This window comes from Ursus maritimus, unplaced genomic scaffold (assembly GCF_017311325.1).
Source record: "Ursus maritimus isolate PB19 unplaced genomic scaffold, ASM1731132v1 scaffold_16, whole genome shotgun sequence".
In the NCBI taxonomy this organism is placed as follows: domain Eukaryota; kingdom Metazoa; phylum Chordata; class Mammalia; order Carnivora; family Ursidae; genus Ursus; species Ursus maritimus.
The window spans coordinates 46,824,891-46,838,028 of record NW_024424008.1 but is presented as its reverse complement, the minus strand read 5'-3'; the positions used below and the strand labels follow the sequence as shown (position 1 = coordinate 46,838,028).

Below are 13,138 nucleotides of genomic sequence, written 5' to 3'. Positions count from 1 at the left end.
TTATTGGTTGATGACCCCAAGAAATGACCAACCAGGGAGGACACCCTATAGCTTCAGCTGGAGCGTAATTCACCTCAGACGAACTACAGACACTAATTGCCTTGGAGTTAAACAGTTTTGAGTCCTGGCTCTGCCACTTGCAGATTGCATGACCTTGGCTTCTCTATCTGTAAATTGATGAAAATCCTGCCTACCTAATAAGATTAAATAGGTTAGAAACACTCAATTAAATGTCAGCAGAGGCCATTATTCATGTAAATTGCACTCAATGCCTCTGCTGTCTAGGTTCAATGATTACAGTCATTACACCTAGGATAGGCCCTCAGTGGAAATCAATTGCTGGGAGAAAAAAGCCCCTCGGTCCTCTCACCTTAATACTGGAGGGTGAAAGATGGGGTGAATTAGAAATAGGGGGAAATCATAAGTAAAACCAAACTTGTCACATTATCTACTGTAAATATTTTTATAAGAATTGTAAAATAGTTAAATTATTTGTTGCTGTATAATTTTATTTTAAAAAGGCATTACTGTAAGCCATAAGGCCAGTTTAAAAGATTTTGAGATAAGAAGAAACTTAACTTCCTGGAAATTAAATTTCTTAAGAAATTTTCCAAGAAGGACGCGTGTGAACTATATTGTCGAGCTTCATTGTCAAAGCAGAGTTTTGGTATGGAAAGAAAAACACTTGTAGTGTTAATACGTCATTAAAATACACTTAAGTCATAGTGTTTCTTAAATCTAGGCTCAACTTGATCTTATTAAAATACAAGTACAGTAAAATTTGTATAAAAGAGAAATCATGTTTTCAGTTATTCGATCAACAATTAACTCAGAAGTCTGACTGATGAAATGCTCCTAAATGCTTGACACTGTTTACATATTTGATTAATCACATTTTCTTAAGCATTTGGTAAGAAATTTAACACATTTGATTCATCTCCTTCCAAAAGGCACACTTGTGTCCTCAGCACAGTTTTCTGAGCTCCTTGACAACTCAGGATTCACAGAGACTTAAACATACTTAACCACAAGATAGCATCATGATATCCAGAGTTCATCACTCAACTTTAAAATATTTGTACTATAGACTTTCATTCACTTCTTGTATCATTTTGTGATCGCTTTATTTTAGAATGAGAGTTTTACACACTCAGCCATTTACTTAGATGAACACTTGGCCTCCTGACGTGTGTTCCCAAACACGGAAAGAAATAGGACCCTGGAAACCGTGCACATTCCAATATTCGAGAGCCATTGCTGTGGTGACTTTTGTCCAACCCTTCCTTAGGTTTTTTTTTTCCCCTTTTAATCTACTTAATGGAGGTATAATTTATAGACAGTAAAATGTACTCGTTTTCACCGCATGGTTCAACGAGTTTGCACAATGTGTACGCCATGGAAGCACCAGCCCCATGAAGATACAGATCATTCTCTTCACCAGAAAAAAAGCTTTATCTTTCTTTGCCATCTCTCCATAGCCCTACGTTACCACTGACCTACTTTCTGTTTCTGGAGATTAATTTTGCCTGTTCTAGAATTTCTTATAAATTGAAGTATGTACTCTTGCGTTTAGGGTTTTTTTAGCTTACATGTTTTGAAATTCACGCTATTGCGTACGTCTGTACTTTGTTCCTTTTCATTGCTGTCCGATTGCAGTGTATTACAATTCATTAATCTGCATGTCTGCTGATGGGTATTTGGGTTATTTCTAGGTGAGGTTATTATGAATAAAGCTTCTACAAACAAGCAGACAAGTCTTTGTATAGATCTTCGTTTCCCTTTCTTTGTGGTAAATATCTGTTCGTATAATTGCTTGGTCCTAAGGGAGATAGAGGTTTAACTTTATAAGAAACCATCAAACTCTTCTCCAAAGTGTACCATTTTACATTCCCACGACGAGTGATGAGAAGCCCATTTCCTCCACGTCCTCACCAACGCTTTACATTGTCAGTCTTCAGTTGTAGCCACTCTAGTGCGTGGGGAGTAATGTCTCTCCTTGTGCTTAATTTGCATTTTCTATGACTAATGATGTTCAACAGCTTTTCTCATGCTTTTCGGCCGTTTTGCGTTTTGTGTTTCTTCTCTGAAGTATCGTTCAAGTTGTTTGGCCACTTTTTAGATCAGGTGGTTTTTCTATTATTGATTTAGAAGAATTCTTTACATATTGGCACAAGTCCTTTGTCGTATATATGTATTACAAATGTTATTTCCAATCTGTAGCTTGCCTGTTCGTGTCCTTAATTGTGGTTTTTCTTTTTAAAGATTTTATTTATTTATTTATTTGAGAGAGAGCTGAGCAGAGAGCCTGACGAGGGGCTCCATCCCAGGATGCTGGGATCATGACCTGAGCCGAAGGCAGGTGCTTAATGGACTGAGCCACACAGGCGCCCCCTTAATTGTGTTTTTTTAATTAAAAACAGGAGAGTTACCTAATGTTGGTTAGGACCAATTTATCGGTTTACATCTTTCATAATTATTGCATTTTATGTCCTATTTGAGAAGTCTTCGCCTACTCAAAGCAAGTTTGGACTTCTTTTTGTGGGAAGATTTTTTATAATGAATTCAAATTCTTAATAGATACAAGGCTTTTCATAGTTTTATTTCTCCATTTGTCAGTTTTGATACACTGTTTTTAAGAAATTTGTTTTATTTCACTTTAGTTTTCAAATTTGTTGCCGTAAAGTTGTTTGTAACATTCCCCTATTATGCTTTCAATGCTTACAGGATCTTTGTGGTGGTTTTTTTTTTATTCCTGATACCGAAAATTTGTTTTCTTCCTTTCCTTGCTCAGTATAGCTGAGAGAATATGCATGTAATTGATCTTTTTTAAAGAACCAACTGTTGGCTCTGGTGATTTTTCTCTATTGCTTGTCTTCAACTTTGTTAATTTCTCCCTCTTTTTCCTTCTATTTATTTTGGGTTTAAGTTGATCTCTCTGTCACTCTGCCCGTCTCACTTTCTCCTTTCTTCCACTCCCTCCTTTTCCCTCCTCCAACTTCTTAAGGTAGAAGCTCAGATCATTGATTTAATTTTTTTTTTCCTTTAAAAACATAAATGTTTAAAGCCGCACAATTCCCTCTATGGCCTTCTGTGGCTGTATGCCACAAATTTTGATATGTTGCGTTTTCATTATTATTCAGTTTCAAGTATTTTCTATTTTCAATGAGATTTCTTCAGTGACCAGTGATACGGTGGGCTTCTATCATGTCAGCTTCGCCGAGCCAGAACTGGGTTTCCCAGAAGTACTTTCCTACCCAGTTCTAGGTTAGCATGGCTACCCAAGTCGTTTGATGTCAGATTTAGAAGGTGGAAATGGAGCCCCAACCATCTTACCCTCTGTGCTTGGAGAGAACGACGCGGTCTGTGAAACCCTGTTGCTGCCCCGTCGTGTTGTAACTCATCTGCTGGCTCGCCCGGTTGGCCAGAGGGTAGCATCCGGGCCCATGGCAGCTGCAGCTCCCCTCTGATACCATTCAGCTCCTCCCAATTCTGGGCCTGATGTGTGGTTAAGGCTCGGACGCCCTCCGTCTCAGAGTTGTGAGGGGACGACAGAGGTGCCAGTCTACCATCACGATTTCCAGCACAGCCTCCCAAGTTCTAGGCTGCCCTTGCCACCCCCTCATGCCCACCTCACATTGATCTTTTCTTCCTGACTTCCTCCCCTGCAGACTTCAGATCCCAACACCAGACACAGAATCAGTCACCTCATATAAACTGTGGCCAGCTTTCACAGTTACCTGTGGTCAAATCCTTGCTTTCTTGATGGAATACTGATAAAGGGTTTTCTCTCAAAGTGGTTCCAGAGGGAGGTCAGAATCTTAAGAATCAGATCTCTACAGACTTTTCAAATCACTGTGTTGGATACCTGAAACTACTGGGTGTCAACCATATTTCAATTAAAACATTTAGAAAAGAATCCGTTCTGAATTCATCCTGTGTTAATCTGCAATTGCTTCTCTGATTCGATGAGCTTTAAAGTCATTAATGACCCTGTTTCCAAAATGAAAGGGGATGTTGGAAGGCCATGATATGCAGTAGCAAAACAGTTACTGAAAGAATCACTTGCAGGTACCTGTAATCAAGTGCCTATGGAAGGCAAGGCTCCGGAGGACTAAGTACTTGCGGCATAGAAGGTTTCAGTGGAAGCTGAGGTTAAGGGGTTGGTTGATTGCTTCGAAGTGTGTTAAGGAACTTAGGCAAAGATGATGCTGAGTTCATGAGTTTAAATTCCTGGTTCATAGGGACGTACTGTATGGTGACTAACATAATATAATAAAAAAATAATTAATTAATTAATTCCCGGTTCAGGGTCCAATTAAGGAACCCAAATGCTTCTACGATTGCCCTAAAATAAATTCTTATCTCCTGTAGTTGTAGGGCCACGTTTCTGAAATGCACGTCAAAGTTGAATTGTGCTGGTAGCAGGCTGAATTCCCCATCTTACTGAGTTTTGTCTGTTAAAGTTACGGCATTGATGGGGAAAGAGTAGGACTCTGCAAATGAGATAGGGGTTTTAAAAGGGTTCTGCACCCCAATTCCAAGGTGTGTGCGGGAGTGTGGGAGGGGGGTTCAGACCACCAAGCAATTCTCTGACCCCAGCTGGGTGTCCTCCGTTTCAACTCAATTCTGACACTACCCAGTTAGAAATAGCATCAGATTTCACAGGTTAAGGGCTCTGTCCCACAAGTCTGCCCTCCACTTCAGATGCCAATTCAAGTCCGGGTTGGTACCTGGACTCCTGACTCACAGGCTATAAATCAGGTTTTCACAACCTCCTCCTCAGGTTTGATTAATTTGCTAGATGTTAGAAAACCTGTTTACTCACTGGCTTATTACTAAGGATATGAAAGGATACCAAGCAACAGCCAGCTGGAGACTTAATAGGGCGTGTCCCCAAACAAAAGAGTTTCTGTCCTTTTGGAGTTCATGGCTTGGCCTGGTAGCATGCAGAAAGGTTCTGGTTCCCCAACCTGTAAGCTCTCCAAACCCACCCTTTTGTTTTTTTATGGAGGCCTCATTACGTAGGCATGATTGATTAAGTGTTGGGCCATTCGTGATTGATTTAACCTCCAGTTCCTCTCCGCTCCCAGGAAATCAGGGAGTGGAACTGAAAGTTCATCCCTCTAAGCATATGGTTGGTTCTCCTGGCAATCAGACCCCATCCTTAGGTGTGGTCCAAAAGTGAGCTCATTAACATAACAAAAGACACCTTTATGACTATCCTCACTTAAGAAATTCCAAGAGTTATAGGAGCTGTGTGTGCCGGAAACAGGAGGAAGACCAAATATATATTTCTTATTAAAAATCACAACGTCACAGCTATATAGGCAGATTCGATGCGACTAGGGACCTTGGGCCCATAAATTCTGCTGAGCCTCCTTTGCCAATAGAAGAAGAAAACTGTGTAATAGGCAAAGTATTGGGACAGCACTAGATAGCAGAAAGATCTATGGCATAAAAGTAATATGGGTTCAGATGCTGGTTCTGAGCTGATACTTTTACTCCTGTAATTAAGAGATTAAAACATTTCCAGGATTGTAAATAGCTACCATTATTGAATAATATTTTGTGTAATACCTTGTACAGAGCTCTTTACATGCATTATCCTACTTAATCTTCCCCAAAAACCTATGGGGGCAAGTTCTGTACCGTACAGATGAATAAATGTGAGACCGGGAAGGTGAAGGTAATCTGCAAAATCACGGAGCAGACATATGGCAAAGGCAGGATTTGAACTCGGGACTTAAACTGAGGTCTGTTTAATTTCACAGCCTTTGGTTCTGAGCTAGGATACACTGCTGTAACATAAAGAGAAACTGACAGAACGTTGATCAAAGTGTCTGCTGGTTGGCACACAGTAAGTGGTTGTCCTTGTTATCATTCATTCTACATCGGCTAACCAAAGCCCTTTCACCAGTTCTTTTACTTCCCTCAGGTGATGAGGCTCTTAAAACTGCTCAATTCCCACCACTGTCCGTCTCCTTCTCTAGGTTAAAGCCTCTAGAATGAATTTGCTTGCAGGGGTGAATGACTAACATCGTAACCCTTCTTCTAGATGGAATCATGAAATGTTAGGCCTATGGAGGACACTAGGGATTATGAGTTCAACCCTTTGTTTGCAGAAGAAACAAGTCCAAAGCGATAAGCTGAATTACTCAATGGCACATTGTGAGTCTGTAGGCAGCATGGTAACTCTGGTGAGAAGGTTAAGAGAAAGACAAACCATCACTAAAGCAGGTGTTCAAATTCCCTCTAACGCAACTAGGCTAACGATATCATGCAGGGCAGCTCCAAATGTAAACTTTTTTGCAGAGCTGGAATTATAGAAAAAGTCCCTTGACGACTGTGTAATTACCTATCGGATAGTTATGGGCAATCCTTGCAAAATCCTGTTGTTCCTAGTACCATCCTATAGGAAATTAAGGAATTTGTTTATCAGACTTTCGGATTAAGAGCTGGCATGGGGTTTGCAGAGCTGGAATTATAGAAAAAGTCCCTTGACGACTGTGTAATTACCTATCGGATAGTTATGGGCAATCCTTGCAAAATCCTGTTGTTCCTAGTACCATCCTATAGGAAATTAAGGAATTTGTTTATCAGACTTTCGGATTAAGAGCTGGCATGGGAAGTTCCCACTCCCTTAGGGGTGCCAAGCTTCCAGCTACTTAAGTAGAAATTAGAGATTTGGTGCCTATTGATAGAGAAAGGCTTATGTTAGGCTCAATCTTAGAATGTAGTTAGGACCGAGAATGAGGACTCAAAAGTGGTAGGGAAGTGTTTCCTCTCTTCCTCGTCCTGTCTTCCTCCTTTGGGTCAGTAATTCAGACCTGCAGCCACTAGGTGGTGTCAAACAAGGAAGACTCCCTGTCAGCGAGGGTCTGGCGCAAGAGCTGGACCCCAGCGGGCTGAGGAAGGCTTTGCGCTCCGGGCAACACTCAGTATATGTATTACCCTTCAGAATAAATGAAAGTTTAAAAATACATTTCATTCGTGTTGAATGAAGAACTCCCAGGGTGCTGTTTTAGATAAGGTAGTTGAGAAAGCCCTCTGTGAGGGGGTGACGCTTGAGCAGAGACCCAGATGGAAAGAGAGAGCAGCCATGTGAACAACTGAGAGGGAAGCATGCTGGGCAGGTCTTCCGTGTGTCTGAGAAAGAATAATGGCTTCTGTGACCTGAGCCTGGTAAGATCTGGAAAGTTATGGAACTGGAAGGAAGTTTGCAAGTCATAGAGGTAAGGAAGGCAAGGAGGCCAGAAGTGGACAAGGTGTGCATTCAGGTTGCCTGAAATATAGAGTGACTAGCAGGACGTGTGAGTGGAAGAAGAAAGGACTTGAGGTCAAAAGTTTGATGACAGTACTGCAATGTTGGCTCAGTTTCAAAAGTGTAGACATCCGTACACCTGTCTATTGGGTAGTCAGACACTTGGATCTTGACATGGGGCAGCTAACTTACCTCTCCAGGGCTTGTTCCTCCCTTGTCAAAGGAAGAGCCAGATTTCCCATCTCTTCCTTTTCTCGTGCACCGGTCTTACATATTAGATGCCAAATATACGAGTAAATACTGATAGCCACAGTTTAATACCTGCAAAACACAGGTATTAAAATGACAGTCATTTTGAAAGGCTGAAGTAAAAGTACATGTAATTTGGAGGGAATATTCTCTATCATAGACTGAAATTACAGTCTTTCCAATGGGTTTCTTCTCCCCAGTTTGTTTGTTTTGTTTTTCCTGGCTGAGGCTGAGTAGTTTCCTGGAACAGACTGTAGGTGGAGTGGTTTTGCTTTCCCCCACGCTACAGCAGCAAAAGCAAGAGCATCCACACTTCATGTCTAGACAGAGGACGTGCACGGAATCATAAAATCTGCCGAACCGAGGGCTCTGGAAAGGTCATCTGCTCCCTCCCTTGTCTTTAGAAAATCTCACCCCTCAACCAGCCTCCCTGAAATGTTCCTTTTGACTGAGTTTAAATCTCCACCGCTCTATTCCTGGCCATTTATTTTAGGATCAACAATGAAATACACAAACCAACACCCCCCAAATAAAATCCAGCATATGCACATGCCCACATCCCTTCCCCGTGGGGCAGCATGGCGCCCTCGGTGCTGTGGGGTATCAGAGCCATTCTCCACATTCTGATGGGTTAGGAAACGTCAACTGCAGCTTCTCACAAAGCATCGTGTTGGTCTCAGGTTATTTTCTACTGTTTGGGGTCCTGATGTAGAGAGAGAAAACATCAGGCAAATATATTTACAAAATGGCAGGTCTAAAAAAGCAGTAGGGCAAGATTTAGACAGATGAACATCTGCCACCGGCCCCAGGAAGACACTTATTCCAATTACATGTGTCTCACCCAGAAGGAGGTATATGAAAAGATTTTTTTTTCAATTATATGAAACTAGTATGCTCCTGAATTTTTTTTTCTATGAAGCTCTAGTGTCTGCCTAGTTAATCCTGTTTTTCCATTAGAAATCACAGTGCTTCCCTCTCCTTGGAAAAACGAAGGTCTAAGAGTTAATAAAGCCAGGGGAATAGACATTTTTAAATGTTTAAGGGACAGTGTTTTCATGATCGGCCATTAATCATACCGCTAAAAGCAGGTTGCAGAGTATATGTGCCAATTAGCCAGCAAGTTGAAAGGGAATAAAAGCCATGAGTTATTTAAATCGGATGTTAGACACCTTTTCAATGAAACTCCCGCCAGTTTTCTACAACAGGAGAGGAACACAGCTGTCATTTCGTGTTGCAGCCTTTTCCTCCACAATTTTATTAAAGAGCCTAGCTGTTCTCGGATGAACAGGTTGGGCTGGAACTAGCAGTTGATTAGCAAATGGGAGAATGCGCAAGGACTGCGTTATGGAAGGAATGTGAAAATTCTCAGATATGAACGTTCGCATAATGTTATTACCATCATTTAGGTAAATTTGTTCATTCAATTACTAGTTGTGAGACTCTGCTGCACATTGGGCATTGGGCTGGGAGGTGGGATAGAGCGGTGAGCAATTAAACAGGAATATCAATAAAGTATAGTGAATATTTTCCTAGGAAATATACAGAAATGTGATGGGGTCACAAGGCAGCAGGACCTAACTTAGCTTGGTGGGGAGGAAAGGTCTTCCAAAAGGATGCAACATTCATCACAGATCTGAAGGTGACAGGTGGACGGGCCAGAAGAAGGTTCCAGATGGAAAGAACTGGAGGAAGGAAGTTGGGAGTTGAAGGAGCGTGGGCCATTAAAGACAAGGATGGAGGTCTAGCACGGTGGGAATATGGAATTCTGGGAGGAGCATGGGAAGAGACTGAGGCTGGAGTGTGCAAGGTAAGGAGGTTCAGTTTTATCCTAAGAGTGATGGGAAGACACTAAATAGTGTGTTCAATGGAGTAACAGGCTGAGGTCAGCGCGTGAGAAATACGCTGGCTGCTGTGTGAATGGAGGGGTGGCAGGGGTCTAGATCTGGAAGTTAGCAGCATACAGATGTTAGTAAGGGCACTGAGAGAGGGGGCTCAGGCAATATGTGTTGAGTGAAAAAAGAACCAAAGACAATAGCCTCCATCATATTGGAAGGTCCAGTAGAAGAAGGGGAACCAACAAAGAAACATGGAAAGAGCCCTTTGCAGGAGCCAAGATAAGAGACTGCGTCAACATGGAAAGAACTGTCAGTGGTAACAAATGTGGCCGACTAGCCAAGCAAACTCAGGGCTGAGGCGCCTCTAATGCATTTAACGCAAGGAGGTCTCAGGTGAGCTTGGTGGCATAGAAGGAGCAGAGCTAGCCCGCCGGGGGGGGGGGGCATGCGGTGACTGGTTGGTGAGGACATGGAGACAGATGGCTTTTCACAAAGTCCAGCAGCAAATGTGAGGCAAGGATGGAGCCAGGGGGTGGATGGTTGGGCACTGGGTCAAGGTGGGGGGTGTTTTATAAACACGAGAAACTTGGAGGATATTTAAGTACTGAAGGAAGTGACCGGTTGCGCGGGGGGAGTTGAAGCAAGTCTGGGCGGAGGTCGCTCGAGGCTGGCGAGGCCGAGATTCAGAGTAGAAGGAGAGCAGTCGGCGGTGGACAGGAGGAGGAATACGTGTCTGTGGACACAGGAGGGAAGGAGCAGAGAATGGGTGCGGGTGCTGGGACGTCTGTGGGTTCACTAGCAAGCATTTGAGAGTGTTCCTGTCTGGCCACTCTCTTTTTCTCTGTGAGGGAGAAAAGGGAATAAGGGGTACCTTTTTCAACATACTCCTTATGAAGAGAAAGTTTCCAAAAAGCATTCATGGAATTTGATACAGAGGGAAAATTCTTAAAATGTTGTCTTTTTAAAAACGAATTTAGATAAATGTAATTCATGGTCAAGAGAGACTATGAAGGTAAGAGACTCGTGAAAATTGGTGGTGGATGGTGGGCTTACTAAAGATACTAGCTCAGACCAAAATTGTGTATCTTACTCTAACAAATATTTTATGATCAAATCTGATGGTTAGATGAATTAAAACAATTCACCTTACACATCCAGATTTAATGTTTCTCCCCCCTCTGAGCAGTTGAATGAACACGTAATCACGAATGGCAGCCGAATTCTATTAAACTTTACAGAACAGGATGATAATTAGCACAGTAACCTGAACTTGATCAGACACTTGTATGAAACGCTGGCAATAAGCAAGTGCTTTCTTTGATATCCTCCTCAAGTGCGTACTAAATATCACAGCACGGACCAAGAAGAATATACACAAACAGAGCCCAAGAGTTTGAAGAAACTCAACAGAATAAATGAATCCTGCTTTTATTCATCTGGAGCTCATTCTGGGGGAGGGAGGGAGGGAGGGCACAGGGAGGCGGCACAAATTTGGTGTTTCCTTGTCTTAACATCAGGCAGAATCCAATGTTCCAAGCCAGGAAGAGTTAATCCTCCCAGCTGAAGCAGAGATCTTTTTTTTTTTTTTTTTTTTGGTGGTATCATTTTCGAGAAGAGGAAGCACTTTCCTTTTAGAAGGACCTATGAAATCTTCCTCCTAGGAGGACTCTTTAGCAGCAAGAACCCAATTCCCCTTGCTAGAACTCAATCTACCATTTTCTCTCTTTCCAACCCAGCTACATAGACAGGAACATTCCCCAAGTAATCGTCATGATACTCCTTCAGATCTTAGCTCTTTGGGAACCTTCTCTGCAAAAATCCCTTGTATTCATTGTCCCGTGTAGCAAGCTCGGGAACCCACAGTTATACAAGGGTACAGAAGCTCCTTCACCTCATTCTAAATATACACTCTAATGACTTCAGCGTTGATGGCTCCGTCTTGGAAGCCATACTCACATGGGTCCTACTCCAGCGAAAGTGCCAGCAACCAGTGATGTCAGGCCAGTGTCCCTTCATCATAGTGGAGCTAGTTATTCACAATAGCAAAGAGGGAAGATTTACTCATCTCCTGAAGGTAACTGCCCTGGTTCTTTGAGAAGCTCACAGCCAATGTGGGCTATACTTGGGACACGTGATAGCCTGTCCATCCTTTCTGGCTCTATTTCAGGCCACAAGCCATCCAGCTAATGGTGTTGGAGGGGCCAGGAGTCACCGCCCTGGAAACCACAGTCCTGGGCTCCCTTCCTTCATCCCTTTCTCCTCTTCTTAAAATCTGTGAATTATATTCACCTTCTCAAAGGCTTTCCAATCATCCTACCTACTCCTGTTATCTCATTCTTGTGTCCTTCTGCATTTAATTATTCAGAAATGTCACCCTTGCCTTCGCTGGGTGCATTTTCAGGATGTTCTGTATGTGTTGTGATGACATATTCCAAGGAAAGGTCACAACCTAGACAGCTCTCTCTCTCTTTAACTTGCTTCCTAGGATGCTCCCTGCTAGCTCTGTGTAGTGCAGGCTGAGACGGTGCTGTTCACAGCTCGACTGTTTATTTGTTATGGGACTAAGTATATGAGTTTTGGCATTGGACAGATCTGGCTTTGGATCTTGCCCCATGCCACTTTCTAAGTCTGGAGACTGGGGAAAGTTATTTAATTTCTATTGGCCTCATTTTCATCATTAGTAAAATGAGAATCACTACACCAAGGACTCTGTAGCATTATCCCAGTACCTGGCACACAGTGGATTCTTAATCCAGCTGTGATTAAGAGTCTGAGATTGATCTTTACCTTTCACAGTTTTATAAGGAAAGGAAAGGGACCATGATTTTTTGTCCCCGTGCTGTATAAGACATTGGCTTTGTAGATATGAAGGGCCCGAGGTCAGGGCATTTTCATTTCTCTCTCTCTCTCTCTCTCTCTCTTTTTTTTTTTTAGGTTTTATTTATTTATTTGAGAGTGAAAGAGGAGAGAGAAAGAGAGCATGAATGGGGGAGGGGGGCGGGAGGGGCAGAGGGAGAGGGAGAAGCAGATCCCCCCCCCCCCATTAACCAGGGAGTCTGATACAGGGCTCGATCCCAGGACCCTGGGATTATGACCTGAGCCGAAGGCAGATGCTTAACCAACTGAGCCACCCAGGAGCCCCTCATTTCTCTTTTAAATAGTAAGAGAGCTCTGTCCTCAACTACTCAAATGGAGATGAGCCTTATATCAAATTCTATTTAGTTCCGTAATACCCTCTTTATTGAATTATAGTTGACATGCAATATTGTATTAGTTTCAGGTGTACAACACAGTGATTTGATATTTTTATACATTACATAATGACCAACATGTTACCATCTGTCACCAAAGGTATTACATATCAGAGACTATATTCCTTATGCTCTACATTACATCCCTGTGACTTATTCATTTTATAACCGGAATTGTTTTTACCTCTTAATCCCCTTCACCCATTTTAGCCATCCCTCCACACACACCCGCCCCCCGACAACGACCAGTTTGTTCTCTGTTTCTATGAGTGCATTTCCATTTTGTTTTTCAGATTCTCCATATAAATAAAATCGCACAGTATTTGTCTTTCTCTGCTCTGATGTATTTCACTTAGCATAGTACCCTATAGGTCCACCCATGTTGGCACAAATGGCAAGATTTCTTTTTTTAATGGCTAAGTAATATTCCAGTGTGTGTGTGTGTGCGTGTGTGTGCGCGCGCGTGTGTGCACGCATATACCAAGGCTTCTTTATCCATTCATCTATCAATGGACAGTTAGGTGGCTTCCATATCTCAGCTA

The 13,138-nt window shown here is 42.4% G+C and overlaps 1 long non-coding RNA gene across 10 annotated transcripts in view; it reads right to left on the bottom strand.

The window, feature by feature from the left end:
- Positions 1-13,138, bottom strand: part of LOC103662296 — a 198,040-nt gene that overhangs the window by 108,528 nt on the left and 76,374 nt on the right. For 7 of the 10 annotated variants that reach the window (XR_005835054.1, XR_005835053.1, XR_005835055.1 and 4 more), the window contains one exon: positions 7,454-7,582. The exons of the other annotated variants lie outside the window; for them this stretch is intronic. This is a non-coding gene — a long non-coding RNA (uncharacterized LOC103662296). The remainder of the gene's footprint in view (positions 1-7,453; positions 7,583-13,138) is intronic. 10 annotated transcript variants of the gene reach the window in all.